Source organism: Zonotrichia albicollis, chromosome 11 (genome assembly GCF_047830755.1).
Source record: "Zonotrichia albicollis isolate bZonAlb1 chromosome 11, bZonAlb1.hap1, whole genome shotgun sequence".
NCBI classification, from domain to species: Eukaryota; Metazoa; Chordata; class Aves; order Passeriformes; family Passerellidae; genus Zonotrichia; species Zonotrichia albicollis.
The window spans coordinates 16501479-16523569 of NC_133829.1; the positions used below are offsets into that span (position 1 = coordinate 16501479).

General features: G+C 52.6%; 1 protein-coding gene across 3 annotated transcripts in view; it reads right to left on the minus strand.

Moving 5' to 3' along the window:
* Positions 1-22091, minus strand: part of LINGO1 (leucine rich repeat and Ig domain containing 1) — a 155983-nt gene that overhangs the window by 39295 nt on the left and 94597 nt on the right. For all 3 annotated transcript variants that reach the window (XM_074549534.1, XM_005487787.4, XM_074549535.1), the window contains one exon: positions 18394-18479. The gene's annotated coding sequence lies outside the window, so the exon portion shown is untranslated. The remainder of the gene's footprint in view (positions 1-18393; positions 18480-22091) is intronic.

Sequence of the window (22091 nt, forward strand, 5' to 3'; positions counted from 1 at the left end):
GCCACTGTTTCCTTGTTGAATGTCTGAGGCTGCTGTGAACAGGGGAAATCATCACGAGCAACCAGGGGTTAATTGAGTGTTAGTTAACTCCTGGTGCTCTCACCGGGCCTACCAGGGTTGTGGTAATTAGCACAACCTGAGCTGGCTCATTAACGAGCTTTGCAGGAGAGTCACAGGTAGCAGGGGGGTTAAACTGCCTTGATTACTTCTCTTCTCCATTAGTAGCAGCCACTGAGAAAGGATTTGTGGGAGGGAAACTGATTTCTCTCCGGATGAAGCAGGATATACCCTGGGAACAGGGCCAATCCCATGGGAAGGGACACAGACAGCAAAGCTCTGCCCATGGCAGGTGAGGCGGGCTCAAGACCAGCTGAGCTCTGGGCTGAAAACTGGGGTGATCCCTGTCAGAGTTACAGTTTAGCTGTAAATGATGATGATGATGGTGATGAAAGGAAACATTCAGCAGCTATGGAGGGCTGTCATTTTGTCATTTTCCAGGGGCTCCAATTCCATTTGTGATGCACAGCCAGGAGCTCCCATGCCAACAGCAGCTCTGACCATGGCAGTCCATGAGGCAGAAGGACCACAGCCACAGATCATCCTGCCATCCAGCTGTGGCCACCACGTGAGGAGGGTGACCCAGTGCTCCACAGCTGGTGGCCTCCATCACCACCTTCCTTCTCCTCCCATAACACATGGCTCCACAGGGAACCTGGATTCCCACTCCTCTTCTGCCTGCCTTGGGGTCAGATTTCCCATCTGCTGAGCTCTGGGTCCTGTGGGGCACTCAAAGCCAAGCTGGATATCCCAGACTCACTGGATCCACCACCTGACCCCACAGCAATCGCTCCCCAGATCCCACATCAGCTCCTCTGCACACCCTGCGGGGTTCCCTGGCCCCAGGAGGAAGCTCCCCAAGCAGCACAGGGAATGTGGCAGAGCTGGGAGCCAGCTGCAAACCCAAATGGTGCCCAGCAGAGGCAGGGAGTGATCAAAGCCCTCCTTCCCCTGCAGGTGGCTGGGCTGGCCAAGTCTTGCAGGATGGATGCTGCTGTCTAGAGGCACAGGGAAGGCTCCCCTCAGCACCAGATTTATAGAGAGGCTGTAGATCAATAATCAGCAGCCTCTGACCTTGAAAGCAGAAGCACAGAGGGCTGTAGAGTGTCTCCCTCCTTTTTCTGGGCAGGAGGTGCCCATTTGGGAGGTGATAATCCATGGCAGGGCTGCCAGCAGGAGCCCCACAATCCCTGGAGGGGATGTACACACAGAAGAGGTTTCCTCACATGCCAAACATACACACTTCTCCTTCTGGCACCCGGGTACCCTTGTTTTCCTCCTCCCCATTGCACCCAAATACACAGACTGGCCCCACATCCCAGGCAGGGGAAGGATTCAGCTCCTGAGCCTGTTGCAAAGCAACTGACTGAGCACAAGGAGATGAGGGAGCAGGCAGAGAGAATCCAGCTTGGCTTTACCATCCCAGAACTTCCTGCAGATGCCAATGAAACCTTATTTTTGGAAGAGGGTGGGGCTCCAGGAAGTCCAGGGATATCCCTGACGAAAAGGGGAAAATTTGATTTTGTGAAGAGTCACCCTAGGGTGAAACAGCGTCATTTGTTTCAGAAAGCAAGCACTGCCTTGGTGCCAGCAATGGGCAGCTCCTGCCTCCAAGAACATGCTGGAAGCATCTTCTTGTATGGATGGTGGGAATGCCATCCCCTCTGCCAGCTGAAGGAGGGCATGTGGCACCCAGCTCTGCCCCCCTCCACCTTCTCAAACACTGGGGCCTCAGCTCAGAGGGCTTTTTTTTTTTATTTCTCATGGGCAAACAAAGTGGAAAATGAATTCCTTTAGATAGCAAATGAGTTTAATAGAAATGGTGATGGAGTTATGCTGTGCCAGGAATGTTAATCCCAGACCGATGTGGCCGGACTCTCAAGCAAGGAATTGAGGGAGGAGGAAGGCTGCAATTAAGAGCAGAAACATGAGGTCTGTGTCCAGAGAGCATCCCCAGCTGCTGGCCACACCTTGGCAGGTCCTGGGGAACCCCAAGCAGGATGGGACCCAGCTCTCCAGCCACTCCTCCAACACCAAGGCCCAATCACTGAGACAAGGGGTGACAGCTCAGTGAATTTTGTATGGAAGGGTCCAGAAGAGAAGCGAGTGCCAGCACAGCAGGAGGGACACAGGACAGGCTGGGAACTGGTCCTGGCAGAGCCTGTGCTTCCAAAGCCTGGGGCTGCTGGGTCACCAGGGAGGGGACTTGTGTGCTAAGTGGGAAAACCCACTGTGTGGAGCCCAGCAGCTCTGCCAGCTCACAGACAGCTCTGGAGAGCATCCAGATCCACCCCAGGGCAGCTGAGATTTCAGCAGAGGTCTCTGTAAACAGAGTAACACAAAAACAAGATGTGAATGTCCCTACTTCTACTGCTCACTGAGACGTGACCCGAGGCCAAGGCTGAGCACAGCCCCAGGGCTGTGGAGCTGGACAGACACTACACATCCCTTGGAGCACTGCACATCCCCTGGATTCCCTTGGGAGCAGCAGCTTAGACACACCATGGGACACACAGGCTGCTGGGGACACTTGCTGGACCCGCAGCTGCCCTTCCCTCTTAGGCAGACACTTGAGAGCAGCCTCCAGCCTCACCTCTGTCCTGGCACAGACAGACAGACAGACAGATAACCTCAACCCTCTGCTCCTCCTGCAGCAGCCCCAGGGCTGGGGACACAAAGGAGGACACCAGGGAGTGCTCCCCTTTCCCCTGCAGCTTCTGCTGCCAAGGTGACACATGTCCAAATTGAATAAAGCCTTTCAAAGGTGGGCTGGCAGCTCTCTAGAGCACATGGTTGTTTTACTCATCCTTTTCATCTGGGTAATTTATTCCCCCTTTCCCCAACACAGGTTTAATTGAGTTCACAGCAGGATCTCGGCTCTGGAGCAAAGAACTGAACAGCACCAGCTTCCCCAGGCAGGGACCCCACAGAGAGCAATGGGGCAAGTGCTGTGTGGCCACATCCCGGCTCCCCGTGTGCCACTGGGCATCTGCTGCCTCTCCTGGCATTGCCCCCAGGCAGGGCAGGAGCCACTGGAGCTGCCAGGGCAGCACAGTTTGGCACAACCTGGGGCTGGTGACACACAGACCTGGTGAGCCCCAGCTCCCCCTGATCCTGCCACACTGCTCCTCAGGGTCAGGCCAAGCACAGCCACCCACATCACCCCTTTTCCAGGCAGGGAGCAGGAGCCTAGAGCAGGACACCCCCATGCACCAGGCACAGAGGAGCAGGAGCTGCTGCTGCTTTCCTCTCCACTCAGAGTCACCAGGAAAAGCCCACGCTTCTGCTGACAGAGTATATTTGATTCTTCTGCTAACCTGACCTTATTTAGTTCATTATAAGCCCCCAGGACATTGCAACTGTAACTTAAAAAGAAAAAGGAAAAAAAAAATAGCCTAACAAAAACACAAACCTTTCCTCTGATCAATAGTGCAGGCAACTGGAAAAGGTATAATTCAATTTGTCAGCACACAGTTATTAGTTACTGTGATGGAGCCCTTCCTCCCAGCCCCACTTCCCTTTTGGCTCCTGATGCTGCTGTCCCTGGGGCAGGAGAGCAGCCCACGATGTGATACAGAACTCGGGGAGGGCTGAGACCCAGCACAGCCACACAGGAGCTAATGGAGCTGTGCCCTGGGAGCTGAGGCTTCGCTGCACCTGGGAAAAGGCAAGGAGACAGAAGCTCCTGTGTGAAAGGCAGTGCTGGCTGTTCTCGCTCTTCCATGGGCTTTGCAAACCCCCCTCCTGGGGCACACAAGTGTTCAGGGGTTCCCACACATCCACCCTACCCTTTAAATCCACTGCTCTTCCCAAGCATGTCAGTGTTCCCTGCTTCATCCCTCTGTGATGCTAATAAAGCCACATCATCCTCAGCAAGAGCCACGAAGGTCCTGTGCAAGGGCTCTAAAGCTCCCCCCTTCCTTTTTCCAAGGGGTGCCAGGGGCAGGAGCCAAAAAAGGGGAGACAGCCAGGGTCCCCACATGCTGGGCACCAGCTTGTGGGAAGGGAAACACACCAGAGCATGCTTGGCCTCAGAGGAAATCAATTACCACATGAAACAAGGGGGCAGAGCCCTTGGGGAGCCTTACCCCACACCTTCCACAGCTCTCCATTAGCAGCCTAGCCTGAAACTACCTCCCCTCTCTCCCGAGACCAGTGAAAGTGGATGGCAAAGATGCAGAGCCGTGGGTAGCTGTGAATACCAATGCCTTCTGTTCCTGCTGATCCTCCTTGTGCACCCCTTGCCTCCTGAACACCAGTCCCAGGAGGCCACCATGGAGCTGAGTGTGGCCATCAGTCCCCACCTGAGCCCTGAGACAGAGGCACTTCCAGCCACGCTCGGCTCAGCTCCCTCCCCCACCTCCTTCACCAGGGAAACCTCCAGATATGCATCCAGAGATGTCTCTTTCCATTTGTTGATGTCGACAGGCGTATCACACACACATTCATTATTTAATCTACCTTTGAATTGGGCTAAATAGTTCTAAGGATAATTACAGAGCATTTGTATTTATAGCAAAGCGTCGTGCTCGATCTGCGTGCGCACGGATAACGCCGCTGCCATCTATAAATACGGAGGGGATGCTGTGGGAAGGCAGACGACACTTCCAGGAGCCATGAAATGCAAAATGCACGCATGGCCCCACACACAGGGAGCTCTCACAGCTCCTCTCCCTCAGAGCATGCCACAAATGGAGCTGGGCAGCCACACAGCATGGAAGGGACAGGGAAGGAGCACACTGCCATGGGGCACAGCAGGGCCAGAGCATCAGAAAACAGGCACAGGGATGCAGGACAGGGAGGGGATCAAAGGGAGCAGAAGCAGAGGGAAATGGGATGCACTCAGTGCTGCCTGGCACAAAGGCTCACAGCCCTGCAGAGTGAGCAGAGCCAGAGTTGGGGAGCAGCATTGGAAGGAGAGAAGGGAGAGAGGGAGGATTCGCTGTTCCTCTTCCCACAGCAATAAAAGTTTTACAGCAGTGTAGCCAGCACTTATGATTTTATTGCCAGCATTACAGAGGTAGAGCTTCTCCAAGCCCCAGCCCCTGGAGTCAAGTTAAGACACAGGAAGCTTGGCTTTCATAAGAAACCAACAGAAGAGGAGAGAGGCCAGTGCAGGAACACTGGAGAACGTGCAAACACCCAGCTCCAACTCCAGGCAGCAAATAAAAGGAAGGCATTATTTTTAAATTTATTTGTTTCTAAAATAATTTTATGCCTCTGGAGGGAAGGTGTGCAGAGAGCGGGGAGTTGGACATTCCTGTGATTTGGGAGGACTTGCAAGAGGCAGCATTAGCACTACCTTGGTGAGAGGCTGTGCACATCCCTGTGGTCCATGTGCACCTCCCCCAACCTCAAAATCTTTTGGCATTTCTCAGGCTTTAATTCCCTGCTGGCAGAGAGCCCCAGCTCAGGTGTGATGCAGAGGCACCCCAAATGAGCCATGAAGGGGTTTCACAGGTGAGCTCCAGAAGGGCAGGCCCATATGGAATGCTGCTCAGCACCAGATCAGGTGCACTGCCTGTGCCCACACAGGCACACACACAAATTACGAGTACTTCTATTGCATTAGTGCCTGCAAATTTCATTCCAGTCATATCCCATTCAGTGAGATACTACACAGATACAAGACCAAGCAGCATTTTTTTTTTTACCTAGAGAGGAAAGCTGTTTTTCTCTGCATATTGGTTTAAAGCAAACACAGCCAGGGGCTGCACACGCCTGAGTAATGGCCCGTGACTGTGCCAGTGAGGAGGGGGAGATGACAGCGCCGTGCCCAGGCTCATTGGCTTTGAGATCTCCTTGTGCTGCCCCCACAATGGATCCACCCAGCCCTGCTCTGCAGAGACCATCTCACACAGCAGGAAGAGTCCAGTCCAGGCCCTGGGTTTCTCCAGTGTAGGGCTTTGCCTTGCCTGTTTCCCATTGCTAATTTCTAAGGAAATATTTGGCCATCTGGCAGCCCTGTCCAGCGGGCAGCAAAGCGAGCGCGCGGCAGAAAGGGCGAAGCTGACATTAACCGTCCATCCCCGAACACTGGGCACCCCCTTCGACACGGCTCCCACCATTTGGCAAAGCGCTCCTCTCCATCTGCCTGGAGAGCTCTCCAAAGGCCATGGAGCCTGCTAAATATAGCCCAGGAGCTTAGCAAACATTTGCAGCCAGTCTGAGAAGACTTCTCTCAAAGTTCCATCTCCCCCGGCCCATCTCCCTTGGCTGTGACGTCTCAGATATCCTTAAACCACCTCTGCGTTTTTCAGTCCCATTTCCTCTTTGGAGCTTTTTCCTTCCCCATTCCCTTCTCACAACCACTCTTCACCTCTACTTTTACAGTTGAATTCTCCTAACACTTTCCTTCACGCTCAGAGGAGGGCTCTAGATGATGCCAATGCTCCTTTCCCAGCCCACGGATCCTCAGATGCAGTGGGAGATTGCAAAGCCCGTGGGCTGACTCTGCATTCGCTTTTCCAGGACCAACTTCTGCACACAGCTCCCCAACTTTCCCTGACAGCCCCATACAACTGACACAGGGTGCACAGCACATTGGCATGGGCACCGCTCCTCTCTCTAGCGGCAGGCTGATGTTCCCACCTCTGCCTCAGTAGCTCACCTTCTGTCTGACATGGAGTGTCGCAAGCCCTGACCTTCACATCCACCCCCAGCTTAGCAGCCTCTGACTCCTTTTTTTTCCAGGAAAGCACAAGCCCAGCTGTCTCTTCTCTGGCCCAATTTTAACCTTTCCCACCAAGAACAGGGACCAGGAGCAGTATCCCTCATGGCACTGCTGACCTGCTGAGAATGAGGAATGTAGTGTTGGGCTGAACCACACTTACAGACTTCAGGCAGCTTGATCCCATCATATCTGCTCCCTGGAAAAGGAAGAGCCGTCTACTTGTGTTTTATCATGGCAAACAAACTAAGCACAGCAAAAAAAAACAAGCACCCATCATCCTGGGCATGGACAAAGTCAGCATGAAGACAGCCCTTGCTGTTGTATGGGGCTGTTAACTGTGCAGCACCTGGAGTTTCCTCCTTGGGGAAGTAGAGCAAGGGAAAAAACCCACAAGAAAACAAACCCCCTTTAACAATGAACTCTCGTGCTCAGTCATACGTGAAAGACAGGAGAGGGGGGGAGGAGAGAGAGCGAAAGGGAAGGAGGAGAGACAACAGAAGACAGAGTACTATTTCTTCCTCAAATATTTATTTTCAGGTCTGCCTTGGAGTGCTGCTTATTGAGATACAGGACTTGCTGTGCTGCAGCTTGTAAGCTCCTGCTGCACATGTTCATGGCACTGTTTTAACTGGAGCTGGAACCACTGGGAGTTCCCATCACCCAGTGCCAGAGCCCACAGAGGGCAGCTCTCCTTGGGGTCCCACTCATCCCCAGGCATCTGACCATGCTCTCCATCCTGAGCCCAGCACCATGGGTCCTCACCTCTCCCAGCACTGTGCTTGACTCTACCTGGGAGCTCAGAACACACAGCTCAGCTCCAACCCTTGCAGTCTGGCCAAGGCACAAGGCTTGGAGCTGGGGCCTTGAACTGGCACTCCTCAGTTTTTTGAGCTCCTTCAATACTCACCACTGCCCTCAGGGGCAGCAGAGGTGGCCTGAAGGGAGATGAGAGACTCCCCAGCCAGTTATTCAGGTGAGCTGAAAATAGTGACCAAAGCAAGGTGGCAGTGAGCACCAGCCTGCTGGAAGTGACAGATCTTGGAGGAGAGCCAGAGCTGACATCCAGATCACAGATAGCAATTAAGAAATTAAGCTATCAGAGAGGCTTTTTGGGAGGGGTGAGTGTCTGTGGTTTGGTCAGATGCCAGAGCAGGTCAGTAACATGTCCTTCCCACTGCAGATGGAGATCCTCCTCCACCCTTGATCCCAACACAGCTCCCTCCTCCCACCACACTCCATGGAGGAGCAGAGAGGGACAACACCAGAACTCTGCACAGCAGTGACAGAGGGGAGAGAGGTTGGACAGAAACCACCTGGAGAACTCAGACCTGGCAGAAACAGCTTCACCTGCCCCTGAACTGCAGCCCCAGCTGTAGAACCCTTCTGCAGGGAAGGATGGGAATTTTCAGCAGTGCTCTCAGAGCAGACCCCAGGGGCCATCCACCACACAGCCCACGTCCTCTGGGCAGGAGAAACACCACGGAGAAGGACAGCCATGCCCAGCATACATGACCATGGCCGCACAGTGCTGCATGCAGTGCACCCAGATCAGCCCTTGGGGTGAACAGCACCCCATCCATTCCCTATCTCAACCACTTCCCTCCTCCAAATGATGGGGCCTGTGGGTCCTTGGGAAAGTCCTTCACTCTGCTAGAGTCCCTGATTATTCCCATCTCCTGCACAGCTCAGCTCCACACGCCAGGTACCAGAAACCAGGACATGCAGAGCACACCTGCTCTGCAATAAACTCACAGCCTCACACTGGCCACTAAATTACACCTCTTGAAATGGGAAAAACTGTGTTTCCTTCTCTAAAAGACTGTGCTGGGAACCCCATGGAGGGAAGCCCAGCTGTGCCACACACCTGAGCAGGATGGACTCACCCCCACAGCTCTCCTGGAGCAGCACACAGCACTGGCACTGCACACACCGTGCTCTTCTCCCCATCCCAGAGCCTCCCAGCTCTGCCACCCTCCCAGCCCCAGCCTCACTGGGTGCACATCTGCACTTGCACGCCTGCAGCCACACACAGACAGCTTCCTCTCTGTGCCAGGCATGAGAAATATTGATTTCTTTCCCCCTGCAATATTTCGCTTGGCTGAGCAGATTTAGAATTGAAGAGTCAGACTCTGCCTAGAGACTAGAACCATATTTAATTCCACGGTTTAAGAAGCCCTAGAGCAGGTTATTCTTATTTTAAACTACTAGTGCATTTAAAAGCAAGTGACATTTCAGGGGGATGGGGTGGGTGATGGCTGGTGGCCTCTGCCTCAGTCCAGCCAGTGCTGGGAAGAATTTTGCAGCTCTGCGGCATCCCCACAGCCCCATCAACTGCTCTGCCTGTGCCAGTGAGAGGTGAGGAGTGGTGGTGAGCTACCCAGCAAAGCCCAGGAGAACTGCTTGCATGTCCCCCTAGCTGAGGAGAAATCAGGGGGAAAAGAGAGCAGAGAAAGGCAAGGTGTGAAAACCTCTGATGAAAATTGCTCGGTGCATTGAGGTTTCAGGATTCATATTGCCTGTTCCTGCACCAGGCTCTGCTCATGGAGGCCTCAGTAAGGAGAAGTTTGCAGATAGAGAATAAAGACATGGTGCCTTGAGCAGAGGATGATCCCTCACAGGGCCTGACCATGGAGCAGGGCTGCTGGAGGGCAGAGCCACCCCCAGCCACCTCCTGGACAAACACACTGCTCTCCACAGGCACACAGACTCCAGAGGAGATGCAAGGGACTTCTAAGGGAGAAGGGGGAGAACAATAGCAAAGGCTTGCCCAAAGCATCCCTGAGCCTCTGCCAAGCCCAGGCACATGGGCACATGCACTGCTCCCTCCAAGCCACACAGACCATTCTGCTGCCCAGCACAGGGGCAGGAAAAAGCCAAGTGTCCCCAGGTGAAGGGTCCAGCTCAACAGGAAGGGGTCCAGGTGAGATAAGCCCTGCCAAGGAATGGGTGAACGTATTCTGGAGAAGAGGAAGGGACGCACAGATCCCTACGCACTGCTCATCTCCCCACATGACATCTCCAAGGACTCTCAGCACAGGTTCAGCTGCACAGCTGTCACCCTGCCCTGGCTAAGGGGGTCTGAGCACACAAACATCCACTGTCCCCTCTGCCTAAGGCACCATCTCCTGGCCCCTGCCAGTGCCAGCCAGTCATCCCCAGTGGCCCCACAACGATGGGGAGATTGAGATGCTCTTCACAGCCTCTAAATAATGGAGATGAAGACACCGGGTGCCAGACGCCTCAAGGGCACTCTGGTACGTGTGTGCCCACAGGCACAGCCCTGTCCCTGAGCAGAGAGAGAGCCCTGACACAGCTCCCACCATAGCAGCCATGCATTGGCTCACTGAGGTCAGGGAGATGCAGCAGCCATGCATTAGTGGCTGCAGTCAGCCCTGACACTGCAACCCCGTAGCTGTGGCGCTGTATTTTGACTGCAGCAGACTAGCAGGGCAGTGGAAATGGATCCCTTTATATAAGCTCCCTGCACACGCTCTAACAGCTCCTGACATCTTTGCCCACTGCGCTCTCCTGACTATGCTCACACACAGGCTGAGCAGGATTGCACAGGGAGGGCAAACTGCTCCCAGCTCTGGATTCATCCACTGGGCACTGGGCTGACACCCCAGGCACACAGGCACAGTGGGCCTTGCTCAGGAAGGGCACAAGAAGGATCTGGTGCCAAAGACTGCAGGCATGGATGCCATGGGGCTCCCAGCACAAAGGTGTGTCCTATGGCACCTCCTGGAAGCAGATCCAGCTGAAACTCCAGCTCATCCACCTGGATAACACCAGGCACAGGCAGCTCCAGCAACACTTGGTGAGTTCAATACACACAGGGTGCTGCAGGTTTGGATGCAAGGAGGTCACAAATGGGGTGTTGTGTAGGGACCCACAGTGCCTGGGGAAAAGTCTGAGAGAGGAGGAGGAGGCAGGAGGAATGGATAAGCACAATTAGCTGTGGTAAAAGCCAAGGCTGTAAAAGCCCATTATCACTAGAGTAATTATTGCAATTATTATCTTTTCATATTTTTGACAATTCAGTAAGAATTAGCTTAACAGAAGAAAACATTTTCTGCTAAGTGCTGGTGAATCTAAAACAGAGAAATAAAATGATGTTTCACTTTACATCTGGACATTTCCAAGGATTTACCCAGCTCTCTAAAATAAAAGTCAAGGAACTTCCCAACTAAAGTTTTCTTACAAAAGGAAAGCAGCAATTAATTAATAGAAAAAATAGCACAATGAAACCCCAGGACATTATCCTTTTTCTGCTTTTCTGCCCCAAACAAACAATTCAGCAAAACAGAAGCAGGTCTCTGGGGACATGGTTCAGCAGTGGTCTTGGCAGTGGTGGGTTAGTGGTTGGACTCAATGATCTTCAGAGGTATTTTCCAGCCTAAACAATTCTGTGAAATCTTGTTCTGATGTGCTAAGACAGGCTTGTGTCACCAGAGCTACTGATGGCTTTGGCACATGGGTGCAGCTGGGGTACCCCCCTCCTTCCCCATGCACCCAGAGAACCAGCACAGACAGTAAATGGCTTTAAAGAACAAAGTGTAGAGAAGGACAAAGCTGGAATGAATTAAAAAGAAGTATATAAAAATAACAAAAAAGAGCATTGCAATTAACTAAACTGTTAAATGAATAAAAAGGTATTAAATAAAATTTCCTGAATGTCAAGTTGACACAGTTTTTTACATTCAGGCAAGGAAATGAGTCCCTTGAGCAAATCTCCCTGCTCCAGGGCTGGGCATTAAAGGCTTTCTGGTGGATGTTGCTGGCTGAGGTGCCTTTGATCTGGGCTGCTGGATGCAGCTCACATCTCCCAGCCAGCGTAGCCCTGAACACAACCCCTCCTCCCATCCCCGCCGAGGACAGCGCTGCGGGGCTGGCCAGAGCCAGGGCTCCATGGAACAGGGCAGCTGAGCCTCTCCAGTGCCATCCCAGTGCCCCCAGCGGGTCTGCTCACCAGGGTGCCCTCACACCCTGCACCGCTGCTCCTGTCACCTCCACCTTCCCCTCTCCCGCAGGCACCAGCAGCAATTTTCCCTCTCTGGGGAAAGCAGCTTTCCTTAACAGCATGTTGCCTTTCAAAGGCGCTTCCCTCGGTGCCTCCTGAAGCCAGCGAAACCTTTCTTGTTGGGAACGAGAGGAATGCTCCCTCCTGTGGCAAACACAGCTGCAGCCCTATTCCCTGTGTGAGAGCCCAAAAGGGGCCTGCCTCCCTCGCCCCCCGGACCTACAGAACAAACATCCCCGCTGCTCAGCAGCACCACGCAGGGGTGGTTATTATTTGGGGACATTATTTGCTGCCTGCAAGGTCATTCACGGGAGATAACTGTGCATCCCGAGATGTACATATGTGTGTAGATCTGTAATTCTCGTGTGCTTTGTGTATAATAATAAATATATAACGCAGGAACTTAACCAGTGAGGTACCAACAAAGACATCAAACGAAGCGATTTGTCTCAGCCAATTGCCTGAGCTGTCTGCCACCGACAATGAGAGGCTCTTAAGTGTCCTGGAATTGCACTGTGAGCTCCCCAAAGCTCTCACTGCCCCCCCGCCTTCTCCTCCCTCCAGCTCCTTCCTGTGTTTCTCCAGCAAAACACTTTCTTACGCAAATAAACATGCAGGGAGGCACAAAAGGCATTTTGTCTAGGATTTCAACACTACCACGTATTTCTCATTCAAATATTCAGCTGTATCCTTCAGAGATCAAAAGCACAGCACTGAAACGAGGCGAAGCACGAACATCCCAAGCCAATAGCTCAAGCTTCCCTTTCATTCCTGCTCTGGCTGAGGAAGCAGATGAGAATTCCATCACTGTGGTGGCTCCCAGGTGTCACAGGCCCAGGACTCCTGGGCATGCAGGTACAGCTCTCACTGCACCCATCTCAGCACAGAGCTGCCAGTGATTATATTAAAGGCCATTAAAGCCTTCATGGGCACTGTCTGTACAACCAGCAGGTGACCAGGGAGGTGCAAGCTGGGGCTGGCACAGGCTGGAGCAGCTGGAGAAAGCTCACTGCTCCCAGATACCTGGAGTGGGGTCTGGCCCAGGGAAGGGTCACCCAGGGAAGGCACAACTCACTGCACAGCATCCTCCAGCACAGCCAGCACTGAGGCATCCCTGCCACTTCATACAGGAGAACTATAAAGGGAGGAATGGATAAAGTAGTGTAATTCTGACCCAAAACACACCCACAAGCCCCTCCTGCACCCCTACCTTTCACCCAAAGACTGTACACACCTGTACTGCACCACAGGCTCAGGTTTATGAACAGGGACCAGCTTCCCTGCACAGTAGCTCCATGACTGCAGCTCATCTCCCATCCCACAGATCCCTTCCCCATGGGAATACCCTGGGGCAACAGGGCTGAGCTGCCCACTGCCCTCTCCACCTCAGTGAGAACAGTGCTGAGCAGGAGCCATGGGCTTGGGCATGTTTACTGTGTAATATATGAACTCATAGCAGTTTTATAAGCCCCTCCTGGCTCAAATCACATTGTAATTCTGAACAGTCTTAAACTCATTTAAATCCTAATAAAAGCACCGCCCTGCATTTGCATTCGCTGCCTGCAGGTCCCTGCGGCTGCCCTGACAGCAGCTCCTGTGGAATTGGGAATGCTGGATGCCATCCCTCACAGGAGGGGTCAGGATGCACACTAAACAGGACAATTAAATACACAGATGCAAGAAATGGGCCTCCAGACTGACCCAGGATGATTGGCAGAGCAGTTGTGTGTCAAAGCTTCCACAGTAACACGGGAGAGCAGCAGCAGCAGCATGGAAACCTCAGTGTCCCACCTCCTCTGGAATCCCAGAGGAGATCCAGGCCAGCTCTGTGCACACACAGGCACAAGGCACCCACAGACTGCACCACAACTGGGTTTAAAGGAGAACAGGGAATAACTAATGAAGCACCAGGAAACAAACAAGGCTGCAGGTGCTGTGGGGAGCGTGTGCATGAACCACACAGGTGCCCTGGGGCAGGTGGGACAGATCCAGCAGGAATCTGCCCTGGTTCCCCACATATCCCAGGGTGCTGGAGATATGGGGGGGTTGCTGATACAGTCTGGGGGCACATCCCACCCTGGGGAGGGCTCTGGGGTTGGAGCTCAGCACATCCTCCACCCCAGCACCACAGGCTCCAAGTGCCAGTCTGGCCCTTCCCTCCCAGCACAGCCCAGCTGTGCTCCAGCTGTGCCAGAGGATGCAGCAGGGGGCTGGATGATGGTGGCCCCATGAGGCCCAGCTCACACAGCTCTCTCAGCCCACCACAGGCACAGCAGTGCTGACTCAAGCCCTGCCCATTGTGTCCCTTCCCAGAGCTGCTGCCCCACTGTTCCCTGCTCCACAGGCTCTCACCTCCCCTGCAGGTCCAGCCCTGCTCCATTCCCATCCCTCCACCCCAGTGCAGTGCACTGGCACTTGCCCAGTGCTTTATGCAAGCCTGGGTTTGGCAGTGACATTAACAGGCTCCCCTGAAACAGTGAGATTATGAGCTATACCCATCCAGCTACAGAAATACTAATTATTAGTAACTGTATGAGATAAATGGAAATATCAATGATGAAAGTCAATATTATTGCCTCCTTTGTTCCTGTTTGTTTTATTTGTAGATGAAAGGACCACTCAGGCCGTCTCCCCAGGATGTGGCCTGGAGCTGGAACAGCTCCTCTTGGCAAGCTCCTCCAAAGCTGTGCTCTGATAAGAAATCACACTGCACACATGCTTGCAAAGGGTTCTCTAAATCAGCAGCCCTCAAAAGCAGCCATTGTCTTTGATTGATTCATAAAACTGGAGCTGCTTCCATTCCCTGCTCCAGAGCCAGGCAAGGGAGGATTCAAGGAAGGGAGAAGGTGGAGTGTGGGTGGCAGTGATTAATTGTGGAACATGGCACGGCACTGGGAACGCTCCATGGCTTGGCTGGCTTTGATGCTCACGCCTTCATCCTCCTCACTTGGTGGTTTAGGCACCAAGATGGGAACCAAGGACCCCTCCCAGGCTCTGAGAGAGATTCTCAGGCAAGTCCCAGGGCCCTGCTGTGGCCGGGTGAGCACTCACAACATCAACATTGCCTTAATCAGCAAGTCTGCTCCCTCTGCATGTTCTGACTCAGAGCTGCTGATTTTGGTGACAAGAGACTTTTTTTTTTTTTTTTTTTAAGCCCTATTAGCCTTGCAGAGCTAACAGAGCTAAGAGCAAGTGAATGGGATACTAATTTTGGATCACACCTCACAGCACTGGGAGAGCACTTCCTAGAGCAGCCTGTCTCCACAGGCAAGCCACGTGCTCCCCACAGCCTTGGGGGGCAGGACACAGCCAGGAGGGAGCCATGGGGTGCAGGGACATTATTCTTGTTCCTAGTACACCCTAATGTGTCACTAAACTGCCTCCACTCCCTTCCAAGCCCTGAGTCCATCACCAGCAAACATCCACAGGAACAAAGCAGCCCTCTGACTCCCGGCTCACCATCTCCAAGGTCAATGCAGTGATCACCTCCCTGCAGTGAATACAAACCATGCCAGCCCCTCAGTGCTAACCAGGACAAACATTCCTGCTGCCTCTCTCCATGTGCAGTGAGAGCAGGAGAAGTGGAAGCCTTGCAGGAGTAATTAGAACAGTCTTTAAAAAGCAGTCAGGCTATCCTAAATATTTCATGGAAGGTAATTTTATTTTTTTTTTAAAGCTGCTTTAAAACCCCTCCTTGCCCCTTGGAGCATGTCAGGGTGCAATTAAGCAGAAAGTATCAAGGCATAAACCCAAAGAAACAAACTGCCATGCACACCCACCTCCACTCTCACTTCTTCCCTGTGGTTAACATTGATGTGACATCCCAAAGCTGTGTGTGCACACGATATCATCTCCCAGCCCAAGACAAGAGAGAGCTGCGTCAACTGCTAGAAAACCTCCCAGAGTCACAAACACAGTGCCCAGATTGTTGCCACAAAGAGTCCCTGATGGTCCCCACCAAACCCTGAGCATCAGACACTGTGTAAGATCCTACCAGTGGGCTCTGCAGAGCTGCTGGACATCCAGCAAATGGTGACAGCAACAGTAAATTTCCTGATGGTGACATCCAGCAAATGAACTCCAAGTGCCACCCTTGGGCAGGGCTCTCTGCCTGGCTTGGTAGATTTTTGGAAAATTAAGAATTATTTTTAATTAATTTAATTAAGAATTATTTTTAACAACCAAAAAATATCTTAATAGCTTTGTCAGCTGTCAGAAGGAGATGTTTGAGAAGAAATCTGTTTTAATCCAGAGAGCCAGGTGGGAACCAGGTAAGGCACAGAACAGAAATGCAGGGTTTGCCTTCGCCCTACTGGGGAGAAGAAACCAACCTTCCAGAAGATTCCACAGACAGCTCTCCCTGTGTGACACTCCTTCCTCCAGCCCAGCTCTCTCTCTCAGCTCTCCCAGTCCCACTGTTTAACCACAGCATTTGGGGCAGCTGAAGACAACAGTGGTCCTGGTGTCCCCACTGTCCCTGGGGACAACATCCTGCCAACCCCTATATATCCCCCCAGCTCATGGGGCTTTTGATGTAACCTTGGAACAAAAAACTTGCTTTCAATAGAATCCAAAACATTCCACAGGGGCTTGGTGGAAACCCTGCTGCAAGTCCATGGCCACATCACCAGAGAGGACATGGGGGATTTTTGGGAGCATTTATGACACATGCAGTCAGAGAGGAAGAGAAACATCCCTCAGAAACCACAGCAGTTCAAAGATCTACTCAGTTTGAACACTAAAAATTCATGCATTAAAAACCCACTCAGGCTCAGAACTAAATAAAGCCTCTGACCACATCACCCAGCCCAAGGTTTGCCGGCTCCTTCAGGAGAGAGCTCCTGTGCCTGCTGGATGCTCAGGCTGAGATCCCTGCTCCCAGCATCACATCCTGCTTCCCTCCAAGCTTCTGGGCAGGGCAAGGCTCTGTGGGGTGTTTGGGACCCCAGCTGTGCCCGGTTGCTCTCTTCTTGCACTGCTTGGTGGACAGAGCAGCCTGAGAAACTGACCCATCTCCCTCATTATCCCAAATTCCCTAGGAAATAACTTTTCTCCTTTTCTCAAAGGAAAAAGCAGAAGGAAAACCAAAACCACCTCCTTTTCTATATACTGTTCTTAGGAAAAACCTTCAGTTTTTGCAAAGAGCACTCTGAAAGAAAAACACCCAAATCCAAACACAGAGCAGATGGTTCTTGGTGCTTATATTTTCAGGAGGACTTTAACCAGCAGGATCATTTCCCAGCAGAATTTTGTTTTAAGAGACAATCACTAAAAATAAATGCACTTCAGAGCCTGCTGTTGAAAAGGTATTTTCACAGAAAACTGCTATTTCCATGGTCCCTGTAGCTGCTCTGCCAGCCCTGACACAGTGGGAGCTCCTCCTTGGAGCATCTTTCACACACAGCTTCTCCCAGGGTCCAATGCACTCAGAGCACCTGTGGGAGCAGGGAGGGACGTCTGGGCTCATTGCTGATTACCATAAAACGGAAAACAGCAACAAGAAGCTACAAACACCTCCTGCAAAGCTGGAAATGCCTTCCACAGGCTCCTCTCACACAGGAATGTGAGGCAAGGTAAGGACAGGTCCCTTTTTTGCATGCACCAGGTTGAGCCTATGCAGCCTGCTCTTTGCTTTGAGCAAAGAGCAACATAAGGGAGAAATATCTGAGTGTGAAAGAGTTCTGCCTCATTCTGATTCTCTTTTCCTGAACCAGGCATGGAGCAGCACCCCTGGGAGCCCCCAGAGAGCCCCTGTGCTCTGCCCAGGTAGGAGTGCCCCTACTCCTGTCAGAGATCCCAGCACACTCCATCTCCTACTACCTTGGACAACATCCAGCTTCAACAAACCCTCCCCCAGCTGTGGCAGATGAAAGACGCTTGAATCATCCTAATTTCTTTTTTTTTTTTTCATTAGGAAACCAAACTCTGCTCTTCACCGAGAGATCCTTTTTATTCTCTCTCGAGGACTGACATGCTGGGAAATTGCCTCAGCCCAGTCAGCTCTGATGTTTGCTGTCTCACGCATCTCCTGCATCAGGCTGACAGCTCCCAGAGCCGGCTGAGGATGGGGATATGCAGAACAAGCCCAAAGCTGCTCCTGTCTCTTTTAACTGTCCCGGCAAGAGCGCGGGGAGGAGCTGAGCCGGGGGAGCCACGCAAGGAGAACAGAGGCGCTGCTGCTTTTGGAGGACCCTCTTGCCCGCCCTCTCCTGGAGGATAAAACTGCTCTTGCCCGGCATTCCCGAGCTGTCCACCTGAATCACTCCACGTGGGCAGCGTTTGTCCCTCCCTGATGAAACACGAGCTGGAGCAAACCCACACAATCCCTTTACAAAGCCCTTTCTCAAAAGCACCACCATCCAAATACTTGTTTTAGAGGCCTCTCCCCCTGGTAAAACACTCCCCTGAGCAGGCATGATGGACTGAACATCTCCCACCTGCCCCAGATTCCCACCTGGAAGCCATCCCCACCAGCAGGGATGGGAGACAGGCACTCATCTGCCTCACCCCCACCAGGAGGGATGGGAGGCCATTCCAGACTAAGGGGGAAGGAAAAAGCATTTTTACCACAATTTTGGCAATGGAAACCAGTCCAGCCCTGGACTCAGCACCACAAATGCACATGAGCATCACATGTGCCTACCTGGGTCAGATGAAGGCAGGATGCTGGGGGATCAGATGCCAGGTGTGCACTGGGCTTTGGCCTCTCCTCTGCTTTCCACTCATGCACTGTGAGCAAAAAGGAAACCAAAATTAGGGCTTTAAACCTGGCATTTGAGAGGCAAGCAGGAGAGAAATTAAAAAGCTGTGAATGCTTTTCCCTCTCAAAACCGAGCTCAGGGAAGCTCAGTCTTCATCCAAGCTGATATTTAAAAGTGATAAATCAGGCTTTAACAGACAGAAAAACACAACTACCAAAATTTAGTGGCCCTGCTGCTGGAAGGCCCAAAATGAACTGCTTAAGAGAGCCATTTTCCCACGGAAATAGAGCAGGTCTGTACTTAGTAGAGCATTGATCTGCTGACAGCTACCAGGACAGATTTGGGCCAGAGCACTTGGGAATCATTTGCAGTGATCTCTGAAGAAGCACATGCATGCAAAACCCCTTGGAAAAACACTGTTGTAAGGCACTGCTGCAGCTGATTACAAGTCTAGATGTCACTCACTGGTCAGCACAAGCTGATGCTTCCTTCCAAAAGCCTCCCCAGGCAGCTCAGCCCCTGGCTGCATCCCTGTATCCCAGCCAAATGCTTCACAGAGCCCAGGAACTGCAAAACATCACCAAAGGGCTGAGCTGCAAAAGGCTCTCACAGCTCAGGACCCCAGCAATGAGGCTCAAACTGGGGACACTGCACCCCACAGACCCAGGGGCCTCTCCCACAGATGTGCTGGCATTTGGAGGTGCTGTGTTACAGCCAGAACACTGCCACAAGTCCTGGGGACAGCAGGCTGGGCCCTGAGAGATGCCAGGAGCTCGGTGCAGCTGAGCTGGCACAGGCTGGCATCACTGGGGCACCCCAGTTTACCCAGCTGGGGCTCCCTCCCACTGCCACCACAGCTGAGACGTGCTGGAGGTAGGAGAGCTCAGCTGCAGCCCTCCTGCAGGTGGGGGATGACGTGCCCCACATTCACCCTCTCCCAGCACACTTTTTGCTGCTTCAGGAGATGAGGTCAAAGCAGGGGGATGCATTCCTCCTTTCCTGCCATAAAAAGCCATTTCTGAGTCCTGAGCCACTCACAGACAGGGCATAGAGGAGCCTCCAGGAGGTGTGAGCACTGCTGGAGGGGCTCCAGTCCCACATGGGACTCTGTCTGTCCTCCCAGCACAGGGACACAGTGCTGGGCTGGCCAGGAGCCTCTCCCTTGCCCACCAGCTTTCCTGGAGCAGTTATCACCCCCAAGATAACACAGGAAAAGCTAAAGCATCCATTTCCAGAGGTGCTGAGTGCTCTTGGCTCTCACTGGCTTCAAACCCAGGTGCTGCTGCCCAAACCCTTGGTGAATTCTCACCATCTCAGCCCCCAGAGCAGCAGAGGACCTGGCAGACAGGCGGGCAGGGAGGGCACAGGTGAGGAGGAGGAGGAGGAGGCAGAGCTTGCTCACCTGCCCAGCCCCTTCTGTGCACAGCTCCTGCACAGACAGGATGTGTGACACCAGTTAATGGTGCCTTGGTTTTTTGGGGGTTATTTCTGTCTACTCCTCCTCAGGATCTCATACATAAGCAGATCTTACAAAAATCCCCACTGCTACCAAAAAAACTCCATCTGTGTCAAAACGTGGAGCACAAATGCCTCCACTTTAGGGGAACAGAACCTGCCCAATCATGCTTCAAAGGACATCTGAGGTCCTAACACTGCTCAAGATCCTGCAGAAGGCATTGGAAAAATGGGAAATTACTTATATTTGGTTTATTTTTTGCTTTCACACATCACTTATTTTAAAAGACTAAAAACATGTTTATGAGTTTAACATATTTAAATGGATCAAAATCTGTTCAGCAAGGATGGAAAACAACTCTCCCACCCCAAACTTCTTGTGGGCTGGGACCTGCTTTTCAATCTTCCACCCACAGCAAATATTTCAGATCCAATTTTAAACTGAAAGGCTGGGGACAGATTGGGGAGAGGACCCGTGTGGGGAACTGTGCCACTGCTCTCCTCACCACCCTGAGCACCCCTCACCTAAAGTCACTCAGGGACACCTGGGCAAGGGATCAGCTGGGAACAGGGGACAATAGAGGCATCTGTGTGTGGGGACAGCATCCAGAGAAGATAAAATGAGAAGCTTTCCTTCCTTCCTCCTCCTCCTCCATCAGCAGCTTTCCACAAGGAGGATCAATGCAGCCCACTGTAACTGCACCGTTGTTCCATTTTTAATTAATGAAAGAAAAAACTAATCATTGAATTAAACTTCTCATTACTCCAGCTGAATACCCTCTAAGTAAATTTAATTACTGTACGAATTGGGTTTCTCCCTGCCTGTTTCATTAGCCACTGATAAAGATGGAGGGAGGGGGGGGAAAGAGGGAGAAATGAAAACAGAGAAGGAGAATGGAAGGCGGGAAACCCAGAGGGACACAATTGTGGAGTTTCAGGGGCTTCCAGTAAGGGCCTGGGGAAAGACTCTCCCAAAGTAGGGTAGAAGGATTCCCTCTGGGATAAACCCACAGGGGCAAGGTCCTGCCACCCACACCCTGGGGTCACAGCCACCTGCAAAACAGCCAACAGAGGTTTGGGCACAACCAGCTCCCCTCCAAACAAGGCCAGACACTGACTTCAGACCTGCAGCAGCCATGATCCCTTCTGATCTCACCCACCTCTGAACAGCCAGGTTTTTTCCTCAGCAACAAAGGCAGCACCCCCCCAGCACTTCAGCAGGGAGCCAGTGCTGACAGAAGCAGGGGAGCACGTGTGAGCAGATCCTGAACACCTGCTGTCCCACCATGCTCCTAGACACCTGCCTGCAGTGTTTGAGCCTTCCTGCAGGAGTGGGAGTCCTGCACAGCCAGGCTGTGGGCAGCCAGGATGTGCCAGCAGCACACTCCTCCCAGGAAATCAGCCCAGAAGTCTTCCTGCAGCCCCTCATGTTGCTGCACACATTTTGTTTATGGCATGATTTTGGGGTTTTCCTATTCTCCTTCTATGATTCAGCCTCCATTGCTCCTTCCTGACCCAGGGCATGAACCAGCACAGCCCCATCCCAAGGAATCCAGCAGCCCCCACCAAGCACAGCCCCCTTCCAGCACTTTCTGTGGGGCTGGGAAGGGTCACATTTGGGGTAGACTGGGGTGGAGAGGGTGTGGTAAATGAAAAGCACAGCTGTTTTCTCCAGCTGGGTGGTAGAAGTGCTATCCAGGTGCCAGCCATGATGGGATTTGGGATAGGGGTCAGATCACCTCCCTGCCATCAGGGGGCTGAGAGGAGCCCATGCAGCCCCACAGGGGCTTGATCTACCCCTCCAGTCCCTTCCCGCTCTCCTCCATCCCCAGAGTGATTTCTTCTGTTCAAAGAGAGCCACAAAAATGTTCTGGGCAGACCAGAAGGTCCCTTCTGCTTCCCATTTATGTCCCCAAGGTGGGCTTTCCCAAAGAGCAGATGGGAAAGCAGCTATCAGGGAGGGAATGGCACTGGGTGAGACCCACCACTCACCTCTGGCACCCAGCACAGCTCTGGACCCTGGGGCCACCCCCAGAGCCTGGGAGGTGCTGGCTCCAGGTGGGCTCAGCACAGCACACTCTCCTCTCCAGCACGAGCTTTCTGCTGTAGCTAAAATTGGCTCCCACAGGCTTCTGCCATCACCAAAGTCATTGGTACAGCATGTTCTGCCACCACAGGCTCTTCC